General features: G+C 39.0%; 1 protein-coding gene across 12 annotated transcripts in view; it reads left to right on the top strand.

Annotated features, from left to right (window-relative positions):
• Nucleotides 1–25,395, top strand: part of BICD1 (BICD cargo adaptor 1) — a 177,139-nt gene that overhangs the window by 60,244 nt on the left and 91,500 nt on the right. The window lies entirely within an intron of this gene.

Below are 25,395 nucleotides of genomic sequence, written 5' to 3'. Positions count from 1 at the left end.
TTCTTTTTACTAGCAAAAGATAAGTTTTCAGTTGCTCGCACATCTCAAGAATGTCATAATCCTATTTTTTTTTCCTTGTGGCCAGTCTTGGGGTAAATTAATTGTTGCAGAAGCTGAGTAACCTTAGGAAAACATTGATTTCCCCCCCCCCAAGCTACCGTAATAATACTACATGAATATTAGTTGTTTTGATAATAATGATATAAAACAATTTAAACAAATTCATCTGATTTCTACCATTTGGAATTGTGAAGCAGGCAGGGATATTTGAAATAATATAATAGTATGCACTTGGTAGCATGTTACTTCCAAATGGGTGAAATATATGCGTATGCAGCAACTGCAATTTTCCTGTTGCTTTCTCTGGACTCTGGAATTAAAGATGCAAAGTAATCTGCACATGCTAGTGACAGTGTACTCCCCCTCTCCCCTGCCCCCATCACTGACCCTTCACCTGTAACCCTGGTTGGGCAATAACCATCCGTGATGACTATGTTGAGTGTGTTTGGCCATGATAGTTGAACTGGGCTCAAGGTGGATTTGGGGGAGATAGATCCAAAGGCTGATGGAGCATGCACCAAACAAACATGGCTGGTATGCAAATATGATTAGCAGTCAATTGTCTTGCACCATAAATAGGGGACAGCCCAGAGCCTGTTGAGCTAACCTATATTTCAGTGGGCTGGATGCAAGAATCTTCCTGTTGAGCAGGGATGCCTCTCAAGGTTACTCCCAGAGGTCGAGAGATTCCTTACCTGTGAGAGATACATGGTAATAGCTAGCTTGCTAAAACTTTGCAAGTAATTTACTATGCATGCTGAAACTATGTAAACCTAGCAAAGTGATATAAAGGACTGAATGTGTATCACAGTATCACAGATCACAGTATCACAGATTTCTAGGTTGGAAGAGACCTCAAGATCATCGAGTCCAACCTCCGACCTAACACTAAGTACTCCATTAAACCATATCGCTAAGCTCTACATCTAAACGTCTTTTAAAGACCTCCAGGGATAGTGACTCCACCATCTCCCTGGGCAGCCCGTTCCAATGCTTAATAACCCTTTCGGTAAAGAAGTACTTCCTAACATCCAACCTAAAACTCCCCTGTCGCAACTTTAGCCCATTCCCCCTCGTCCTGTCACCAGGCACGTAGGAGAACAGACCAACCCCCACCTCTTTACAGCCTCCTTTAAGGTAACTGTAGAGAGCGATAAGGTCGCCCCTGAGCCTCCTCTTCTCCAGGCTGAACAAGCCCAGCTCCCTCAGCCGCTCCTCGTAAGACTTGTTCTCCAGACCCCTCGCCAGCTTGGTCGCCCTTCTCTGGACTCGCTCGAGCACGTCCATGTCCTTCCTGTAGCGAGGGGCCCAAAACTGAACACAGTACTCGAGGTGCGGCCTCACCAGAGCCGAGTACAGGGGCACAATCACTTCCCTAGACCTGCTGACCACACTGCTTCTTATGCAGGCCAGGATGCTGTTGGCCTTCTTGGCCACCTGGGCACACTGCTGGCTCATATTCAGCCGACTATCAACCAATACTCCCAGGTCCCTCTCGGCCAGGCAGCTTTCCAACCACTCATCTCCCAGCCTGTAGCTCTGCTTGGGGTTGTTGCGCCCCAGGTGCAGGACCCGGCACTTGGCATTGTTGAACTTCATACAGTTGACCTCAGCCCATCGCTCCAGCCTATCCAGATCCTCCTGCAGAGCCTTCCTGCCCTCGAGCAGATCGACACACGCACTTAGCTTGGTGTCATCTGCAAACTTACTGAGGGCGCACTGGACGCCCTCATCCAGATCATCGATAAAGATATTAAAGAGGACCGGCCCCAGTACCGAGCCCTGGGGGACACCACTAGTGACCGGCCTCCAACCAGATTTGACTCCATTCACCACAACTCTCTGGGCCCGGCTATCCAGCCAGTTTCTAACCCAGCGAAGCGTACGCCAGTCCAAGCCCCGAGCAGCCAGTTTCTTGAGGAGAATGTTGTGGGGAACTGTGTCAAAAGCCTTACTGAGGTCAAGGTAAACCACATCCACAGCCTTTCCCTCATCCACCAAGCGCGTCACTTGGTCATAGAAGGAGATCAGGTTCGTCAAGCAGGACCTGCCTTTCATAAACCCATGCTGACTGGGCCTGATCGCCTGCTTGCCCTGCAAGTGCCGCGTTATGACCCTCAAGATAATCTGCTCCATGAGCTTTCCTGGCACTGAGGTCAAACTGACAGGCCTATAGTTCCCCGATATATATATATGTATATAATCCTTTAGGCATAAACTGGTAAGTCTGGGATTGGAATAGCATCCTGTCATATCTAGACTCCTTGGAGTTTGGATGGCAAAAGGGACTCCGTTCTGAACCTCATGACTCAACTTCAGGGTCTCCCTGAAGCTTTTAGTCTGACCCTGTCCTCTGTGCAGTAAATAATCAAGTGACCTTGCCAACACGAATCTTGTTAGTGTCACATTTACCATTAGAGCTTTGTTAAATCACTGTCTCATCCACGATTAAGCCTTACTAAATCACTATTTTCATCAATAAATATATTGCTGCTTCTCTCTCATGACTGAAGGGCATAATTCCCTTCATGACAATGCCTCCTTGGAAATACTAAGGGACATTGATTCATTAAGTGGTTTCTGAAGAGACAGCTTTTCAAATTAGGCCACCATTAAAAACATTAATTCACTCCTGAAGGAATTTGCAAGAATTTGCTTTCATTTGTATATGTTATTGCCTTTTCAATAAAGGAGAGGGAAAGGGAAATCTAGGTATGTGCCAAAAGTATGCACATTGGGTGAGACATTTTGCTATCTGACCAAAGGCTTTCTCTGATCCTGCTAAATGTGTGTTGGTAAAATCAAAGCAAACGTTTCTTTTGCAAATCTATCTCTTAGCCTCAAGTTCTGTGATTTAGCTGTCTCTAACACCAGTGAAACTGTAAGGGAATAAGTTAAACTCCTGTCTGGCAATGTAAAAGCCATTTCAAAGCATGAAGTGGTGGGGGAAGAAAGGTCTCATTGCAGGTAGGCCTCAGGTAACTCAGTGGTGTAGAGCTATTGCTTTTTCCACATTGTTCATTTTGAATCCAGTGTATTTTTATTATGAGGGCCGAATGGATGATTGAACCCAAAGAGCTTGATTCTACAAGGAGGATTCTGTATCTTATTACAGAAATGAAACTGCTTTTTCACGATGCATATTAAAAAACCAAAAACACACAGGAAGTTTTACTGAGATAAACAAGCTTGGTTTACATGAGAAATATAAAATATTAATGCAACTTAATGTGGCTTTTATTCTAAAGATTTATTCTGGATCTGTTCGATAAAGACATGATAAAAATATTTAAGTGCTCTTAATGGGATTGTTTCTGTCAAATACAATGCTTCAAACATGGTGTTTTTTCTTTATTAATCTACCTCATTTTTTTGTTTGTTTTATCACTGAAGGAAGGCTACATTCTAGAACTCAAATTGTTAAGGAAATGGCTTGAGAACAAGAATAGTGGCTGAAGTAGCCTTCTGTGCATGTGAAGAGGCAAGCTTTTCTAGGCTTTGTTTAAAACACATCTTTCCAGGAAGAAAAAAAAAAAAAGGACTTACAAACCTATTTTCCTGGATCAACAGTTAATATGATGGGTACACTGCAGAGGAAGGCATAGGGAGTCCCTACTTTCTGCCAGCCTGAGCTTTTGATTTGGGGTCTTCGTGCCAGGCTGGCTTGACACATCTGATAGCAGCAGGTCAGTTAAGAGGGATGCCCAGTTGTGGGTGCAGTCTGTTTCACTTCTATACCCATCTTGTTTATCTACTCTCAGATAGCTAGTGGTAGAGGACTCTATGAGGGCAGCTATTCCAGACTCCTCAGAAGATGGAAGACCATAAAACAGCAATTCGCTTTGGCTGGGATGGCATAGTAGAATAGGTTGTTCAAATATGTTTGCTTAGAAGTGTATGTTTCCAATTGTGTTGCTGTTCCAAGAAAACAAGTTCATTTGTTTTGGATTTTTATCTTCATATAACTTTAATTTTTCTTTCAAGTGACCATGTTATACCTTTGTTACTGCAGCTAGCAAAAAACAAACAAAAAAACCCGCCAACAACAAAACAAAAAAACCCACCTCTCAATTAGCTGAAAAAGATGCTGTAATCTATGAGCCTATCTAGTATTTCAATTATGTTGTTAAACTTGATTCTAATGAGCACTAGAAAAGCAGAACCACAAAAAACAGATGAGGTTTTCTGGCAAGAATACACTTCTGAGATTGTTGCTATGTGATGCCACTGATTCAGCACATCTTACATCTTTAAAGAGAGACATGTTACTGGAAGGAAAAATATGGAGGGGAAAAAAACACAAACAGCCTATGCTATGAATATGTGGCTGGCTGGGATAGATTCCAGTGCTCGTATAAGATAAATCTATGCAGCAGGGTTTGAATATTAATGCAAATTCATAACTCAGTAGACAGGGCTGTTTATTTGAAAGGATATTTACTTCCTCTGCTTTACTAATAGCATGGACTTGTTAAAAGAACAATTGTGAAGTAATCTTTCTGTATTAAAGACTGAGCCTTGCTGGGGAAAATAGACCAAGATCCCATTTCTTCTATGAAATACTCATTATTGAATATTTCTATCTACAAATGATAGTTGGAAGACTCACTGTTTTGAAAGAAGTTAAACAGTTATGAGTCTTTCAAAATGCTAGCACAAGGAGTTCAAATAGAATAAAAATACCCAGAATTCATAGAATCATAGAATATTCCGAGTTGGAAGGGACCCATAAGGATCATCAAGTCCAACTCCTGGCACCGCACAGGTCTGCCCAAAAGTTCAGACCATGTGACTAAGCGCACAGTCCAATCTCTTCTTAAATTCAGACAGGCTTGGTGCAGTGACTGCTTCCCTGGGGAGCCTGACTTTCCCTGCGGAGGCTGTTCCAGTGTGCAGCCACCCTTTCGGTGAAGAACCTCTTCCTGATGTCCAGCCTAAACTTCCCCTGCCTCAGCTTAACACCGTTCCCGCGGGTCCTGTCACTGGTGTTTACGGAGAATAGGTCACCTGCCCCTCCACTCCCCCTCGCGAGGAAGTTGTAGACTGCGATGAGGTCCCCCCTCAGCCTCCTCTTCTCCGGGCTGAACAGGCCAAGTGACCTCAGCCGCTCCTCATATGTCTTCCCCTCTAGGCCCTTCACCATCTTCGTCGCCCTTCCCTGGACACTCTCCAACAGTTTCATGTCCTTTCTGTACTGTGGTGCCCAGAACTGCACACAGTACTCGAGGTGAGGCCGCACCAGCGTAGAGTAGAGTGGGACAATCCCTTCCCTCGACCGACTAGCGATGCTGTGCTTGATGCACCCCAGGATACGGTTGGCCCTCCTGGCTGCCAGGGCACGCTGCTGGCTCATATTCAACTTGCTGTTAACCACAACCCCCAGATCCCTCTCTGCGGGGCTGCTCTCCAGCGTCTCATTGCCCAGTCTGTACGTATAGCCAGGGTTGCCCCGTCCCAGGTGCAGGACCCGGCGCTTGCTTTTGTTAAACTTCATGTGGTTGGTGATCGCCCAGCTCTCCAATCTGTCCAGATTCATGATAGCACCTTTCATTTAACTATTTTAAATAGGTCATTTATAAATACTCTGCTTTTATTGAGTATTGAAAGTTTATGAGAGTTTCCCTGAAAACTGAAAGACTGGGAATTTTTCAGTTTTAGGATTGTTAAATGCACCCAGGATAACTTTAACTGGTATTGTCTATAGCATTTTTTTTTCCAGTTAGTAGTGAATCTGTTACATTTTTTTTGTGAATATCCTGGACCTTATTCGGCTTGAAATAGAGTAGCTGCAAGGAGAAAATGAAGGCGTTCAGTCCTAATCCAATCAAACACCTTCTTTGTTACTGGTGCCATGGAAACCTGGAGGCCTATTTACATGCTTAAGGTTATCACATGCCTAAGAGCTTTCCTAGATTGAGAGCTCTTTTGCATCTTTATTGAAAATCCACTTAATCTAGATCAATCTTGTCCCCATTTTAACACTTAAACGTGGTTCACTGTACAGTTGTTTTTTCCTGAGTAATGCTGAGTCTCTTCTGTACTGCTTTTATGGTTCTTCATGGCTTGAAGTGAACCAGTGTCCTTTTTAGACTCCTGACAACTGCTGTGACAGGGTGAAATGCCCCTGGCATTTAAAGGATGATGACATTGATGCCATTGTCAGTAGCTGCAGTGTGATTATGAATATTTTGCTCAGCAGTCCTAAGCTAGGGTCCAGAGCATGCTCCCTTTGCCCACTCCACCCCTAGTTTATCTACTATCCTATCTCACTGGCCATGAGGTACAACTGGTTTTGAATGCTTACTTTTGTTATGCATGCTGAATAAAAGTCACCAGTACATCATATTTGCCTATAAATATGTCTACTTCATAAGTTAGGAGAGCAGGTTTGCATCTTAAAACACTTTCTGAAGATGGCTCAAGCTTCCATTTCTATTTGGTAGGGCTGGACTTCTGTGTTCCACTTCAGTTGTGCATATTAGATACTTCAGTGTAGTTGATTTTTATTTTAAATCGGTTCTGGAGAACTTCATGTTTGACAAAAACATTCCCTATATTTAAAAAAAGAAGGGGGAGAGACATGCAAAGGAAGAATAATGTTTTCTAAAATGCAAAATGATGTTACAAAGAAATGAGATTTATCCTGGTGGAATGTGTACATAATCCTTTTCTTGTACCTTAAACCACTGGGGGCTTTAAACTGAGTAGCTGTTTCAATATGGAAATTCAAAGCATAAACAGAGTTACTAGTCAAGATTTCTTAAAGTGCGTAAGACATAGCCTGTCATTATTGTTAGGACCACACCTGTGGGATCAAGCTCTCATGAAAGGCATCTGTGCAACATGTTCTAGGTGGCCTTGCTTGAACAACGGGGTTGGACTATCTGATCTCCAGAGGTCCCTTCCAACCTCAACCATTCTATGATTTTATTTATTTATTTATTTTTAAGTCCTCTGACTTGCTTTTGGAATTGTCTTTGTGTCCATGAAAAAATGTATCTGAATATCAGTTGGGGGAGGGCCGGGGGGAATGATGAAATGGCTGTTTCTGTAGTAGAAAAGGAACATCTTTAATGGAAAGTTATCTGATGGGGGTATTTTTTGTTTGCTGTTGGGTTGTTGGTTTTTTTTTTGGTGCTGTCTCCCTCCCACCAATACCTTTGGAAAATATTAGTTATGCGCTAAATTTTCACCTGATCTTAGCAAATGTTCATAGTCTAATTTTATTTCATGACCCCCGAGAAAACATAGAGAATGTCTGGAGCCCGATAACTTAAAAGCATGTGTAATATTGTTTTATGTAATCCAGCTGCCTAGATGAGAGCCTGTGAATGGCTTTTGATGCATGACCTAGTGGTGCCTAGCAGCTCTAAAATGACATTGCTTAAGAGGTGCATGAAAGTAATTAATAAAGCAGTAGACTTAAACATAGACTTAATGCCAGTAGACTTAAATTCACTTTACAGCAAAGTTCTTCTAGGGATCTGGAAGAAGATAAAAGCAGGAAATTGCTTACACAGACTGATTTCGAGCAGGAATCTTGAATCCTAGGGGTAAATCTATTCCAGAATAACAATATATATAGAAGATGGTAAAAATAGCTCTGGATGAGCAATGAAGATACTTAAAATGAGCAGATGTTTTATTTTTCTTGTGTTATGTAAGTTCACGTGACTGTGAAATTCAACTTTTGGCAACAATGTTTTCCTATACAAGGACAACTGCCTGATGGGCTTAATTTTTTTTTTTTTTCTGTCTTGCTTTTCTGCAACTAGTTGGAAGAGATTTGTGTGAAATGTGATTACACCAGATATTCATTCTTTTCTTTCCTTGTCTTTGCATTCAGCTACCCTCTAGTACCAATTATTTTTGACGGACAGATACATTTCCTTTTTTAAGATTAGGCATCTCACAGCCTATATACCACTTAATCCTGAGCCCTGTGAGAATGTTTGCTGTAGGCGGCAAGATCTGTAAAACTTATCATTCACTTGAAAACTACTTTACCCAAGAACCTGAAAACATCCATGGGTGTGAAGGAGAAAAATATGCTGATCAAAATGGAAAGTACTACATCCCTATTCTCTTTAGCAAGATAAATGAAGGTTTCAGGTGTTCTCATCTTCAGTGGCTGATCTACCTTGTCAGAACTAACTAATTAGCTGACATTTTCAGGGCAGTCTGCTTTGGTTAATGATGTCCAAATGACTGGAGCAAAAGCTTTCATGAGATCCCCAGAGACTGAGCAAAGGTCTGGATTTTGTTCTTTTTGCTTTCCTCAAGGAAAAAAGAAAAAATTCCTTGAGGAAAAAAAAAAAAATTAAAAACAAATGCCTTAATAGAATCATAGAATGGCTCAGGTTGGAATGGACCTTAAAGATCCTTTAACTCGAACCCCCCTGCCATAGGCAGGAATGCCACCCACTAGATGAGGTTGGCCAAGGCCCCATCCAGCCTGGCCTTGAACACCTTCAGGGATGGGGCATCTGCAACTTATCTTGGAAACTTGTTCCAGTGTATCACTACCCTTACAGTGAAGAATTTCCTCCTAATGTCTAGTCTAAATCTGTCCTCTTTTAGTTTAAGACCATTCCCCCTTGACCTGTCATTATCTACCTGAGTAGAGAGTCCCTCTCCTTCCTTTTTGTAAGACCCCTTTAAATTTTGAAAGCTGCAGTGAGGTCTCCCCAGAGCCTTCTCTTCTCCAGGCTGAACATCCCCAGCTCTCTCAGCCTTTCTTCATAGGAGAGGTGTTCCAGCCCTCTAATCATCTTTATAGACCTCCTCTGGACTTGCTTCAGTAGGTCCACATCTTTCCTGTGCTGGTGGCCCCAGACCTGGATGCAGCACTCCAGGTGGGGCCTTATGAGGGCAGAGCAGAGGGGGACAATCACCTCCCTCCACCTGATGGCCACTCTCCTGTTGGTGCAGCCCAGGACATAGTTGGCCTTCTGGGCTGCAAGCATGCACTGCTGGCTCATGTTGAGCCTTTTGTCTACCAGAACCCCCAAGTCCTTTTCTGCAGGGCTGCTCTCAATGAGTTATTTTCCCAGTTTGTACTCATGTCTGAGGTACACCAACCAAGGTGCATCACCTTGCACTTGGACTTGTTGAGCCCCGTTAGGTTCACATGGGCTCACTTCTCCAGCTTGTCCAGGTCCTTTTGAACGGCATCTCTTCCTTTTTTGGTATCAACCACACCATTCAGCTTGGTGTCATCTGCAAACTTGCTGAGGGTGCACTCAATCCCATCGTGTATGTCATTGATGAAGATACTGGAAAGCCTTCTCCCATACTTCTCAACTGAGAAGTACACCTTGAGAGTATTGAAATCATATGCCAGCTTTTTTCTGTGGGTGGCACTTAATGCTCATCTTCTTTCTTTGGAGCCTGAAGGATGATCTTGGTGGCTGTAGCTCTTCCCTGTGTAATGCGTCAAGCAGTTCGTTGGAGGATGGGTCTCTTGTAGCCATCTGAGGAGGTACCTTACTGAGATGCTTTTGGTTCAGTGACATGTTCTTCTTAAAAACACTTTTCTTCCTTGGGATATGAACAGCTGAGTGAGTACCCCGTCATCTATCCACATGATCTTTCTTTCATCTACAGTTTGAGGTACCAGCTGGCAGGCTGAGGGTTGACAGCACAGGCTAGCCGTCCTACACTAGAGGAGCTAAGGCTATCTTCCATTAGCAGGGCTAGCTGCACAAAGACATGTAGTCACTTGTAGTCTATTTGATTTAGGACAATTTGTTTGATTTCTTAAGCCATGCAGAATTCCTATTTATTGAACCAAATTATTCATTGAAGTATCAGGTTGTCTTTGTAATCTTTTTTTTCTGTATAGCTGAATAAAATCATTTTCTGTTTTATGCTCTTTCCTGCAATTTACCAGGAAGGACATTCAGTGAAATTTGGTGTTGATAGCAGCCACAAATTATAGCTTTATTTATTTATTTGCTTCTTTCCCTGGAGCTCATCTGTATTACTGAACAGAAGGCTAATAAATTCCCTGCTGAATTTCCAGAACTGCTGAATGAATAAATTGTGCAGGGGAGTGAGTGGGAGGTGAAACACTTCTTTTTTTTTTTTTTAAAAAAAAATTGTATTCTCTAAAATAGTGAAGCAAATCAACTATAAAAGCGAGCAGCACCAACTATATGATTAGTCTGAAATGTGCTGGGGTATAACTTCCGAGTATGATTGTACTGTAGATAAGGCATACAATCTTTTGAAAAGAAGTTAAAAACAACCCATCCTTAATATATGCGAGGAAATAATCTTTAGAGTTTTGGTAGGCTACTTTGTATCACAGAGTGTCAACTTGGACTAAATCCAAAGCAGGGAAGAGATTTTTTTTGATAAAAAGTACTTCCCACACCATCCCCCCTACCTCATCAGCTCAGTAGACTTAGAAGGTCTAATAGTCTAAATGTTTGCTGCTTTCATTACAGTAAATATTCCTGTTCTTCGTAATTACTATATATGCATAGATATCCACACATTCGTATGTATAAATATTAAAAAAAATATTGCATCCCATTATCAAGCAACTACTTACAGAGTTACAATTTCTTTTTCCTGTATACAAGAAAATATGCTGTATACAAATATGTTGTATACAAAAACTATGCTGTATTTGATACTGCCATGAAAATACAGATTGTGTAGGCATGGAATGTCCATGGGCTAATAGCACAGATTTTCTAAAGTAATACATAGGAAGAGACAGGTGACGGAAAACAGCTTGTTTAGTCAGGAAAGATGAATTCTGTCCCAGATCATTACAGAAGTTCTGAATAAAACCAGAGGATAGCCGCCAAAGGGAATTAGATGTTTTCTGATTGATAAAGTGGAGTAATTGGGTGTGGAAGCACACTTATTACAAAGCAGCCTGAAAGTATAATTGATGAGTCTCTAATTAGGTCCTAGAAGCGAAAGAAGAAGGGATAGTAAATGGAAAACAACTACTGGAAGATTTTTTTTTTTTTTTGCGATTAGAGATTTTGTTTAGTATGAAAAAGACAGATTGTGAGCTCGTTTGCCCACCATGCTGACACTGTGGGCATATGTTCTATGTGATGACTCTGCAGCTGACCCAGATATCCAGTGAAGTTTTCATGTGTGGGGACTATCATCTCTTGAAGGCTTTTTGCATATTCTAGAAATAGATTTCAGCTACATATAAAATCCATGATGTTCAAATTGCATTTCATAACTGAAAGCAGAAAAATGAGCCTGTAACTGTTGGAAACATGCTTAAAATTACAGGGCGTTTTTCCATTTATTTTTCCTGTGGTATGTTTTTAGAAATGGTGTCCTTGGGTTCCTTTCACTAGACTTTTAGTTGAAACCTAGCAATCCTTGAACCAGAACCTCCTTTTAGTTGTCTGTATCAGTATCTCAGATGCTTATAAAAAGCTGCCTAATTCTCCATCTTTCTGAAAAGATGGTGATGGTTTTGTGGATGAAGAAATGACTTTAAATGTTTCAACTTCAGCCCTTATTCTACTTTAAAAAAATAATAAAAATCTATGTTAAAGAGTATTTTGGTATACTCAGCATTGGCTCAAGTCATTTAAAGGAAGAATTTCAGGATGTTTCTGATAAAGCAGATACAGTTTCAGAACAGAGAGCAGCTTTACTCTATAAAATTGATCAAGCTGTTAAAGACGCTTGAATATGCTGCTGTCTCTGTCATGTTGGTAGATGAATTGCTGTTGTAGTTTTATGGTTTCTAGGTAAGTAGTTCTCACAAGATGGATGCTGGATATGTCGTTAGAGAGAAAATAGGGTATGTAAATATGTGGCCTTTACAAATTCAATGAACCCTTTTTTCTGAAGTCCAGGCTTCTTTGTGGTTCTTATAATACCATATATCTTGTATACTTGCAAATTAACAGACTGGTTAACCTGGGAAGGTTAAAGATATGGAAGGATCTCTGTTGCGTCAGTCTTAAAATACTGAAATTCTTTGTTTCTTATATTGCATCCAATCTCCCATAGCACTTCCTATTTGTTTACCTTTTTCTTGCTGGTACCCGATGTAGCTAGACTGTTTCTGTGGGACCTGGAGATCTGGGTTCTCTTGTCATGGGCACACAAGCTGGGAAGAAGTTTGGGCCCGTGTTATTGATCTTGGCCCCTCTCTCTCTCTCTTAATAGCCAACAGTTAAAATGTTTTTGCTTAGATGAGTATCCCATTTTTAAAAGGAATCAATTATCCACAATCCTAGGGAAGGATGTGAGACAAGTCTATAGTTGGCACCACTGGACCTCTGTCCTGTGAACAGATTCAGGCTTTTGTCACTAACTTCTTTTTGACGTGGTTCTGCTTCTATTAGTGTACTTATATATACATTAGTAGTAGAATAAATCTGTTTTTCAACTGGTGAGATTTTCAGGCTCTGATTTTGTGCGTACTGAAAATACTGGCATTGGCCTGTGATATAATATTCAATCACAAAATATCATTCATTATTTTTTTTCTTTTCTGCTTTCCATGTGGCTATTACCTATCTTCTGTGTGAGCTATTTGGACTTAAAATAAAGAAAGCTTATCATAGAGAAACTTTGTGTAAAAGGTCTGTATTTTACTTTATAGAATAATGTTGAAAGGTATGTGATGGAAGCTCCACTAACTGATCCACTAACTGATAAATAGAGAACTGCCCTAAAAAGTAAATAGTAAGTATGCCACATGGAGCACATAGCTCCTGATACTTGCATTAGATTACATTTGAGGGAAAATGGGTTTTCCTTGTCTGATTTCTCCAATAAATCTCTGAAACATAGTTGTATAAAAACAAGTGGGACCATCCTGAAAAAGCAGAAACAGAAATGGGTTTGTTCTAACCCATTCCAAGCTTATGGTCATTTTGAATGTCTATTTTTGCACCAATTACAGATTGTGCTGAAATATATTTTACACAAGTTATGTAAGAGGTTTTGGGAAGCCTTGTTACTTTAACACTGTCCTTCACAATGAACCTCAGCTTGAATGTCACTAGTGCTGGCTTTTAGCACTCCATTGCCTACTGATCTTTCAGTGGTCATTGCAAAGTACTTTCAGATTGCACTAATGCATGTTCCTTATTACAGGTAGTGTTTTATCTTAAAAAGCTTCTAGTAAAGTACTGTTATTAACATAAGGGTTTCTTTCTGGTTCAGAAGAAATAATAGGGCAAGCAGCCAGGCCATCACTCACTGTCAGTGTTTTAACAGCTCAAAATCTAATTAGTTTATCTCAAAAGTGCTCTTTATAATAGGGATTTGCTAATTTAAATTCTGAGTACAGAAATGCACTAACCTTTATAGTTTGAATAATAGTCACAGTTGACATTTATGGTACTTTAGGTGAAAACCATTGATATTTTCTTCAAATCAGGAGGTTATTTCAGCAGCAGTATAATCGGCTGTGTAATTTTACAGTTACGATTTTTGTGTACTTCAGTCACAGTTGTTTTACTAGAGAGTTATGGTAGCATTTCTGTCCTTCCTGCTATGTGATTTACCTCAAAACATTTATGCAGATTTTCTAAAAACATTCTGACAAGCCAGTAAAAATACGCAATTGCAACATCAACTGATGATTTATACACATGTAAACTATTTTTGAAGGTTTTCTTTATAATCAAAGAGGAACAGGAAATGCAAAGTTTGACTTTTCAAGCTCTATATCTTCTGTTATCTCACTTAAAGAGAGCATATAACTGTGCTTTTTACAGCCTTAAATGTTGTAACTTCCTGCCATTGCCAGACGTAATGCTCATAGTAGGTGTTTATTTAAAAACAAAATGAAAGCTGTTCTTTTTGGAACTGCCCTTACCCAAATTTACATAGGAAATTTAAAGCAACTGGTCAAAGACAGTAACACTGACAGACATGATTTGATAATTTAAACAGAAAATTCAATGTATGATAAATTGTATCCCTTATTTCAAGAAATAAGCAAATGTTTCCTGTTCCAGGAATCCTGTTTCCCTGGATTGTCAAGAGGAGTGTAGAAAAGGAAATTTGATTTCTTCCCTTTATCAGATCCTACACTCTTTGCTCTTCAAATTGAAATTTTAGTATGTTTTTTACTTTCCAAAAATATGAAATATCTTAGATCTTTAGAAGGCCTTCCACTCCATTTTTGAGGTGGAATACTAATTAGAATTAATCTTTACAGGAAGCTTCTAAAATAACAACAATAATAAATAACTTATGAGTGCCGGTTTTGAAACTAGGTTACAAGGGACTTGATATTTATAAAGCACTGACCTCCTGCCTTTTAAAACTCAGAGGCCTTTGAGGTGTAGAAGTGTGGGTACTTGATACCTGAGGCCCTTTGAACAAAGTTGGCTATTTTCTTCATTATTGAAAAATATTACGAGAAAGACATGGTGATGTTTAAAGCTGTGATTGTTGTGGTATCTATTTAGATCAATGATCATTTTATTCGCCATCCTTCTGACCAAATGAATACCATATTCCTGTCAGTATGCTATTATTTATTCATATTGAAGTGGTATCTGTAAGTTCTAGCTATCTTGGAGAAAGATTATTTTAGCTAATGAATAATTAACTCAGTCAAGTAGTGGCAAGGTGTGGTGATGCACACAGAGGTCAAGTGAAATGAGCGTGGTCATACTGAAAGTTTTCCTGAGTTTACAAGATAGGAATAAAAGAAAACAAGAAACTGAGTTGCAACTGCTGTGTAACTTTTAACACTCTTCTGAAAAAAAAACTGTTGATGATATCTAACTTCTGCTCATGAAGTATTCTTTTCTTATGAGTTAGTTATGTTAATATCAAAGAGGAAAAGATAGACTTTTGAGGATGGCGACAGTGTTTGTCAGTATAATTACGGTATTAAAATGCTACTTGCAGTTAACTGAAGTCAACTTAATAGTTATCAGTATAGTGTTTTCAGTGTTAAATCTATGTAAAGAGAAAGGTTAATGAGCTTCTTTCAAATGTGTTTTTAAAAGACTAAGTCTTCTAAGAGCAGAATAAATCTGAGGGCCAGAAGATATCATTGCATTAACTGTTTTAATCTGCTGTAAAATGCAGCCTATAAAATCTCTGTCACTTTTCTGTTGAGCCCATGATGTTATGTTTGAATAATGCAGTTGCTACATCCAAGCAAGATGAATACTTTACCAAGTCTTCAAAGACCAGGTAATAGATGGTTTAGGAAATCTCAAGCCAAATACTAGAAACACTTGTTTCTTTTAATGGTAATAGAACAATACATAAATACGTAGCAATAAGGACCAGGATATCAGAGCGATCAAAACTACATATATAGCTCTAAGGAAAAGGGGAAACTAAATGGTGTTTCTGATGTTTAGGCACTCTGGAAGCAGCTCCAATTTTTCAGTCAGAATAGTCAAGACGTGATTTCCTTATTTCCTTTTATTCTTTTTCTGTATTTTCAAGATAGTTATAATACGTCATTGATCATGTATTCATTTGGGTTCCCTGATTTCTTAGAGTAACTGCAAATTTATGTTACTTAGCAGTGATAAAAGGGCACATGTAATACCTCTTTTAAGACTTGCTATCACCTAATTATAGCAATATTATTGGCATAGGTTTAAACTTGATTCTCCTCAGGTTACAATAATTTCCTCTTTGATGGTGACTTACTCAGGTTACCATCGTCTTATAAGTCCAATTGGTTGAATCATGTGCCCGTGGCCTGTGTAGACTGCTTATTGCCACCATCCTCTTGATAGAGCTCTCAATTTTAAATGCTGTCGGCGTGCCTCAGAAAGTATTTTTTTTTTCCAGTGATGGGTGGCAAATAACTTGCTAGAATATGCAGATATTTACATAAGAGCCAAAACATTACTTATAGGAGAGGAAGTTGATTTTGAACCAAAATTGATTTCACTCACACACACTTGCATAGCCACATTCCCACAAGCACCAAGATAAATGTGTGTTCAAGTGCTCTGTCAAGGTTCCTTTTTTCTTCTGATGACACAGAAAAAAAGGGATGCCCACTGTTAAGTTCTTGTCATGCCGTTAATTTGGTAACGTGCTGATTTAGGATGTACATTTTGTATTCTTTAGGAGCTGGAATTGTGATTTGTTGGGGTTATCCTAACTCTGTTCATAAACTGTTGGCATTTCCATGCTGCCCTTACATTGTTATTTGGGTGTCTTGAGGTGCCAACCCTATCTTTTTCAAGCCGTGAAGCTCAAGTCCTCTGTCTTCCTGAATGATGCATCTTGAGAAATGGAATACTAGGATCCTGATGACCTGCTGTAAGCACATGGCTTTCTATTGCCCTTTTCTGGCATCTTCTGGTGCTCCCACACCCACACATTACAATTCATTCCTCCTTGCACCAACTTCAATGCTTCACGTGTGTTACCAGTTCTTCACAGGGTGAAGAACGTTTATCAAGGCAGACATTTCTATCCTTAATTGGTTTAGTTTAGCTTCTTGAAATATTCAAATGTATGAATTAATATTTATTGAAATATTCAAAACATTTTCGTATCAGCACACCACATAGACTGTTTAAAACTAATGAGGACGTAGCCTGTTCAAGAAGCAACGATTCTGCTTGATTACGTATGAAGACTTGAAACTTTTTCTCCTCATTTAGAAAGCTTTCGGCACATGAAAACCTTTCAGCTCAGCATTGATTATTTACCTCAAATGTATTTGAGATCTGTACTAGTTAATGGTTACTGCTAGTTAACTAGTTATTGCTCACAACTCTCAAACATCTTGATAAGGACACCTGGTAAGGAGACCTCTTTTATCAGATTTGTTATAGATCTCTACCTCTCCAGTTCAATTTAAATATTTCTCTGTCCATTTGAGAAGTGTAGACCTTGCTTGATACTTCACTTCTAGGTGAGTTATTTGGGGACTTAGGGTTTATGCAAATTAACTTCAGTTCCATTGAACGCAGTGTTGTGCTCCAAGTGTGAAACTCTCCACAGTGGTTTGGAGTAGTTGGGTTCTCTGCAGAAGCATAACCTTCCTGCTTGAGTAACTATTTCCTTTCTATAACTCCTTTGGACGCTGAGTGGTTGTGGCTACTGTGTAGGTTCACCCCAACGATGCTGCACTTGATAAACTACAACAGGGAGATAAAAACATTATGGGAGCTGTTTTTTGTGCTACTGCTCTATCTTGAGTCTTCTTGAAAGGGTTTTTCTATGTAATACTATAACTTCTGTTTTAGGCCATGCACAGTGAAAGTTGTTCCATATCTGTGTCTTGCTTCTTAAATTCAGATTAAATTTGAATTTGCAAGGTACAAAGACCTTTTGGTCCAGTTAGCCTACTGATCTTTATTTTTAACCACCTCCAAATATTACCAGCTTGGTATACTGGGTAGGAATGTTATCTGTGTGAATATAATTGTGGCATGGTAAGTGAATAAGGCACAGGTGCATTAAGGAAAGCCTGTGGCATGTCAGTAAGACACTGCTGCTTCCCTTGGAACATCAAAGTGAACTTATAGTAGCGTTACTGCAGTAAGGGGGTTATAAAAATGATATACTAAATGTTTTTCTGAACACTGCTTTGCAGCTCCAACAATTGTAGCATTTTGGCTGCAGCTGGAGCTTTTGGTGGAGTTCAAAGATGTAGGGCTTGTTCTGAATTTAGGATTTGAGACTATTCTAAATATTTAGGATTCTGTCTGTTGTTTGGCCAATGCTACAGTAGACTGGATGGAGAGCTGCAGGTAATACAAGGCAGCTGCACAGCAGTTGTTGATCTTAACTATCAATAAGAAACTGCAATCAATCCTTTGCTTCTGGTAGATATCTGTACTGGCACTGTGGTATTGAGGCTGGACCAATAAGTGCTTTCACTTGAATATTCTCATATTTGTTTCTCATCTGTCCCAGGTACTTATTCCCTGATACGGATGAACCATGGAAATCCAGGTCTCACTAGCCTCATTCAAGCTACTCCATAGACAGCAATTAGTAAAATCAGCACCAAATTATTTTCCCTCACAAACAAGCTGCTCAATATATCTTGTTGTGTTCCTTTGGGTCTGTATTCATTTGAACACGAAGAGTCCTTTTCCTTGCTAAATAAATATTTCTTCTGCCCTTGTAGCTGTAACACCAGGTCTTCCACATATGCTTGTTATCTGCTCGCGAGCTTTATTTCTTATTTAAATAGTTCCTATGTTGGCTATTGATACTCAAGCCTGTTATATACTGCTTACTCTTGCTCTTGCTCTGGAACCAATTAACATAAGGCATGGTTTTGGTTAGGATTTGTTTATCCTTTTCCTGCCCTATTATAACAATTATACAACAATTACTGCTATCCTAATCTGATCATAAAGGTTTTTTTTTTTTTTTTTTGTATCTTTGGGCTTGGAAATTTCATTTCACCAAGCCTTTTCATTATGCACTGGTTTCTTACCTTAGCCGTATCTTCCTCCCATCCTTCTAATTACTTCCAGACCCAATTCTATTCCTGTGTTTTGTGCCACCCACTCTTTCTGTTTCTGGTATCCTTTAAGGACAGTCAGTCTTGTAACTTGTGTTAAAATATATCCACTTCTCTTTCTTACGGTTTCTTCCTCATCTCCGAGTTTTGCTTGACTCTCTAGTCCTTCATTGTGATAGATTACCACTTAAATAGACTCTTCTTCATCTTCATTAAAAAAGCATGCAAAAATCATCTCTGTCTTCCTGTAAAATTATTCAACCCTTCAGATATTATATGCAAGCTCACCCAACCTAACTGCTGCTCTCTGGTGGAAAATAATCACCTTTAAGAGGTGACTTCATCCTTCATATACAGTTAATTTGAAGCTATCTTCATTATAACTGTCGACTCTTGTTTTTGAGCACAAATGCAACTGTAGTTCCCAGTAGTGACTTCTGAGAAGAGCAATAAGAAAATGAGAGATCTGAGGACTGTATAGTATAAAGACAATCTTGATAATACATCAAAGCCTTTAAAGCACTGCAAGACTCACCAAGTCCATCTTATTAGCTCATTTTTAGTTACTGGATTAGCATGCATTTCTGAATTGAGCACAAGCCTGTCATCTACTATTCTGATTGCTTAAGCAATTTGATTTTGATCTATATTTTACTCTTCTATTGCAAATCGCTGATGTCTTCTTGTTTAAGGGCCTAATATAATAAGGTACAGTTCTAACTTGACTGACATCTAATTTTATTTCAGTAATAGTTTGCTCATTTTTGCTTTGCTTATGATCCCCAGTTCTCTCTGTTTAATAATGTTCTCTGTCACAAAGTTTTTGCATTTGGTTTATTTTGTTTCTAATGAAGAGTAAGGAAAGCATGTACTGTATTCTTCGGGACCTTCATAATTGTCCCCAGTATCATGGCTGTTACTGTTCATTTTCTTCCTGCTTTTCTGCTAACTTTTTGGAAGCTGTTTTTTGCTCATTACTATGGGATAAGCAGCATTTTTTTGATTTCTCTTCCATGTCTAGCATGACTTAAACAGCAGCCTGTACTTCACACTTTTTTTCCTTATTTCATTCTTGTGTCCTTTCTTTAAAGAAGATGGCTACCCCATTTTTTCTGCTGAACCCTCTCATTACTGGAAATTTCCTAAAGCAGTTGCTCTTCATAGACTTTCTGCTTTGTATTAGATTCCATGGCACTACATTAACAACCAAACATGAACAGCAAACTTTAGAATAAATAATTGAAATACATTTTCCTTTTAATGATAGTTGGGCAGTACTTCCATATATATACAGATACAGTCCAAGATATCAGTTAACAGTTCTGTGAAGCTCCTTCTGAAGGAAAAGGGCAATGAAGAGGTGTAGATTCTACCTAACTACTTTTTATTAAATTCTAGCTAAATACTGTTAAAATATCGATGTGGGTTTATATTTTTGTCCTTTCCTGGTTATAATATAGTGACTCTGCCTTTAGCACTGAAGAAGTTGCTGTTCTTGCTAGTGGTTTATTCCACTTTCCACATCTTTCTCTTTGTATTAACTATTTTTTGATATTTTCTACCCTTCAAATGGGTCTGCATTTTTAAAATACATGACATCTTTGACAGATAAAGTAGATTAGTCAATCTAAATAAGTGGAGAATGTTCTTTATGTGGTCATTTCTATGAAAACAGAAATGAAAGGGCAGAAATATGTTCCCTCTGTGCATTTTGAAGGCTGGCTTTTAGTTCGGTTTGTTTAGTGTAACCAAGAAAAGCTGACATTTTCCTCCTCCTTTCATCCTTTCTTTAACATAGTGGTGGTCACAATGTAGTTGAAAAGAGGCCATAGGATGTAGGAGGTCTGGGTTTCTTCCAGAGGAGTGATGGCCAAAGAAGGTGGCCAGTCACAGGATTCAAGTGACCTCCTTAGTCCTTTGGAGCAGGCTTGGCCAGGTATCTGGTAAAAACAGGCTGGATATTTAATGTGTAGTGATGTTTCTGTTTAGCGATATTAAGTGGTAACATGTTTCCAGTTCTTTAAATTATAATTTTGCACAGCAAGGGATCAGTATTTCTAAAATCAAGAAGCTGGTCATAGGTTACGCCTCTTCAGGGTGATTGTTTCATGAAAAGCTCTTTGTTAGAGACACAATTCTCTCTGTTGCTTTTTAAAATGTTCTATGTAGGATAGTTTCCAGCAATTCAAGTTAAGTAAGAATCACTCACCATTTTTAATAACTGTTAACAGCTCTTCGGTCTAATCTTCTGGATAGTGAAAAATAGATAAAAATCTTGCTGTATGGTGAGTGCATAACCTCATTCTGAAAATAACAAATAGTATGATGGTATCTCAAGATGAGATCTGAACACTTCGTGCTTATTTTCAGTGCTTTTTGTCCTGAGAAGCCTGACTTATCAGTACTTTCAACGAATGACATTATTCTTTTTCTGTAGAAAATGTCATCATCTTACCGTGACCTTTGCAAAACCTCAGACCTTCTTCTGCAATATTTCACTGAAGTTAAAACCTAAGTCTCTGTTTTTGTTTCCAAATATACTTATTTTTTGTCACCAAGAGTTGCTGTGTACTGTCTTGCTAATATTATTTGTATTCTATGCTGTATCACCAGGGTCAGCAATGAAACATGTTAATCTTGAGATCTGATGAAATAGTTTCCTGTCTCCTGTAATTCTTTCAGTGGCTCAGACATATAACCTTTTGACCCATTGGGACTAACCTCCTAATAAATACACTGCTATGCCAGTAGTGCTGTCTGAATTTTTTGCTATATTTCCAAGCAGTCAAATATTTTAAACATGTATTGTTTTGCACTTTTTACATTCTTCATCTGGTTTTTGTTTGGTTGTGCTGTTTTGTTTTGCAACATACTTAATAAATCCATGTTGGACTTTTCAGTAGTGCATGACATTTACATGAATTTTGTAGTAATAAATTACAGCATGCCAGGTAATATATCAAAGAACTTTTAATGCCAAAAGTTTGAATATTTTCTGTTATACTACATTGTTGGTTCCTTTATTCTGTTTTTCGTTGCTTTTATGCTCTTCCTGTCATGAGAGGATAACACTTGTATTCAATCAGGAATCAGCATGTGATTAAACCTTACTGCAGCCATGGCTGTGATGATGTTTCAGATTTTTTATTATTTTTTTTAACATTCCTTGATCTCTTTGGGAGCAGGTTAGATATGTGCCTGTATTTCTGAGCTGCGAGGTGGCATGCCGGATGTGGCTGGCCCAGCTGAGCTGTAATGCTGCTCCTACTGAACAGACCTTCATAAAATTGCTTGGAGCATGTTAGCAAAAATGGATTGAATAGCCCTGAAATAAACCTATGAGTTGCTATTTTGAAAGCAGCCTAAGGGGTTTGGACAGTCTTTTAAATCAAAATCCATCTCCATTTCCTGGAGTGTTCTGAAATCATCAGCACTGGTATGTGATTACGTGTCTCTGTGTGTAAATACACAGCACAGTGTCTTTGTGCTGTTTGTGTAATAAACAGCAGAGTCATGATGACTTAAGTTTCTTTTTTCATATGAATTCTGTCCTAATCAATTTATATTTATATGTATATATAGAATTGCAAACCCCTGGCTTCTGATATTACCAGACTTTTCTAATCTGCATTGAGGGTAGAGAAGTGTGGGAGTGTAATACTAGATATTTTATAAAAATATTTTTGTTCTCCTTTCCTTGATTTTTTTTTCCTTCCTAACTATACTTTGATTCACAGCTCCTGGTGATGTGTTAGTAGTATATGAATGTATTTGTAATTCATCCTGTAAAGGGAAACACTCGATTAACTCTTGGTTATGGCTTGAATTCACTGTCTTGGGACAGTGTTTTGTGCAAAAGGAGCTAAGCCACTGAAAAACCCTGCTATAACCCTGCTATATGGGTCAGCTCAGAAAGGAGTATTCTGGGGAAGCTTAGTACAGAGGTAGCTGACTGGCTTTCTACAGAAACAGCCTGGGTTTGCCTGGCCAGTGAGAGACTGCCGTGGATCTCTTCTGTCTTCCTAAATATCTGGATTGGTGGGGCACTGCACATCACTGTATATCAGTGTTAGTATACACACAGCTGTGTCTACAGGACTTTCAAAACTGCATCGAGAAGCATACATTTCTTCATTTTCCTAGGGCTCTTTAGAATGGGTGTTTTTTGTTCTGTGATGTCCCTCTTTGGGTATGCAGAGACTTCAGTGATGCAGTTTGACTTGATCTGTACAGATTTCATTTGGAGTCACTGCTATGTTTAAAAGGCTGGCTTACAGATTCCCAACAGTAGAGGTAGTTACAATTGTAGATACTCCTCTGTGACAAAATACAAATCCATTGTAAACTAAATGTGTTGCTCAATGAGACTGTTTTATGCTATGTACCCTTTTCTATCGGTGTGTGTTACCAACAAATTCATGTGTAGATGTGCTGCAGTTCAGAGGTTCAGTTTTAAGATACCTAATGAACATGCTGCTTTGGGGGATGGACACACGCACACACACACACACAACAAAAAGGAAAAAAAACTTCTCAAGAACTGCCTCAAAGTGGGAGTTGATAGAGTTCTATCTCCTTCTGATGATACAAATCCTTTGATTAACTGAGATATTTTCCAATGTAGATTTGTGTGATGCTCTCCAAAGACTCTTTAGTCCATAAAGCGATGAATGGAAAATGAACATCCCTATATGTGTCTGTGACATCTCTGTCAGATGCCATGCTGTGATAGTATTTTTGTTATATAATGACTCATCGAGTAGAGTAAGTGTAAATTACAAATGTAGATTAGAAATGCTCTTCATATAATGGAGATTTCAAGCAGTATGAGAGATTAACAATAAATCAAAGCTGCCTCTGAAACCATGTTTTGCATTGAGGAGCTGCTGGTGCTTTCTTAATCTCAGTAGGAAAGGCACCCAACGCTTGAAGCTCATTACGCTATTAAAAAAAATAAAAAAGGATAGAAATTATAAAGACAGTAGTAACATGGTAGCAATCTGACATCCCTCCTGATGACGGGACCCTGGATGACGGGACCCTGGCTGTGGATGTGCTGACCGTGGATCACAACATGCTGTGCTGTTCTCATTCACCGAGTTTTGCCCACTTTTCTGTTCACTAGCACTCTTATAGGGGTTTTATCATAATACAGGTTCATCAGTCACTGCAAGCAGCCAAGTTCAGAAGGTGGACTTAGCTTTGAAAAGTCCATTGGATAATAAATATGCTCCAGTTCCTTATATCTGTGAAGTTACAGTCCTTGTACAGGTGCACGTAATATTTCAAGGACATGACAATGCTTTGTAAATGTACTTACAATTTACTTTGTAAATATACTTACAATTGAATACACATTGTGTATACTGATTGTCTGCATGTTGATTATGTGTACACAGATTACTTATATAAAAAAAAGTTGCCTCCAGAGCTAGGCAAGCTGCTAGTGCTTCTGGAGGCGTTATGAAAGGGGGAGGTGATACTTATTTTCCAGAATCTGTAAGTTGACTGATTTCTGCTTGCTTACACTCATTCTGTCACAGATTTCATTCACTCATTTTAATAACCCTATACTTGTAAGAATCAAAACATGTATGTGTGCACAAGTAGTCAGGTCAGGATTACGTGTAATGTGTGTCAGGGGATACCAGGTAGTAAGTTCTCATAACGTACTTTGAGTTCTTATTGACTGGCTTTTGTCTGTATGTGCTAGGAGTGGATGGTGGGTTTGGTATCATGCCTCGCTATTTTGTTTTGTTCCTCATAAATGCTAGGTAAAAATTCTAAATGTCTTTTCTTGTTTTCCTTATCTGTATATTTTATGGCTTCAGTCCTCTTCATCTTGGCACCTTATCTTTAGGTCAGTCTGTTCTTTTTAATTTGCATGAAATCACACTTATGGTACTCTGTAGCAAACAGTTGCTAACTGTCTTTTTTAACCCCTGTTCTGCTCTTTCTTATGCTGTGCATGTGAGCACGTGCACATATCAGCAAATAGTTGCTTTTGTACTTCATTTGTACCAATCTTAATACTTATGAGTCTCTTCAAAAGGGTAGGAAATCATTAAGCATTTGTGGAAGGCATCAATATTAAGATTCTGGTGCTGCAACAATGTGAATGGCCATCTGTACAATTTGCCAATTATTAAGTTCAGAGACATTTGAAAGCTTCCTTTCTGGAAAAAAAAAGAGGAAAGCTCTGGCATCCAGTGCCATGACAGATTTAGCTTGCAAGCTAAACGCTCCCTTGCTGACTGGAGTCTTCTCCTGACTGTGCTGCTGATCTCAGGCTCTGCAAAAGCACAGGCATTGCTCCTGCAGGCGGGCATCACAGGAAGAAAGCAGACTTTTCCATTCCACAAAAACTGCTGTTGTGAGACTGAAGACTCTCTAAAGGGAAAATTCTGATGATACTTGTGAAGCTGTTTGAAAGCTTCTGTGAAAGTAAGGCTGCACCTTAAAGAGCCAAGATTGATAGGTTTTGGTGTCTTTTAAAAGTTAATTATTTAAACTGCTTGTGATTCCTGCCTGTAATTTCCACATGAGCAAATATAGTGAATCAGGAGCCAGAATAGAGTTTATCATTCAGAAGGAAATTTCTAGGGCTGAAGACTGGGATCCATTGAAGCCAATGAAAGTTCTGGTTATTTTCTCAGTAGAATTAGAGAAGTCATGGGTGCTTAGTTTGCATATTCTTATGCAATTATTTCATAGCTTAGAAGATAGGTCACCTTGATACAAAGCTGCTAACAAAGCAAAAGCATATTGTCTTCTTAAATTTATCCTTTGCTAATTGCTTACTAGGAGATGATTCATTTCACAAATGGGGGTTTTCATCACCAGGCAGTACTATGTATTTATACCATGTCGGCGAACAAGTCTGGGAACTATTTACAATTCAGGTGTCGGCT

This window comes from Anser cygnoides, chromosome 1, assembly GCF_040182565.1.
Source record: "Anser cygnoides isolate HZ-2024a breed goose chromosome 1, Taihu_goose_T2T_genome, whole genome shotgun sequence".
In the NCBI taxonomy this organism is placed as follows: domain Eukaryota; kingdom Metazoa; phylum Chordata; class Aves; order Anseriformes; family Anatidae; genus Anser; species Anser cygnoides.
Note: the sequence above shows the minus strand (reverse complement) of the source record. Positions and strands in the feature narration are given on the sequence as shown.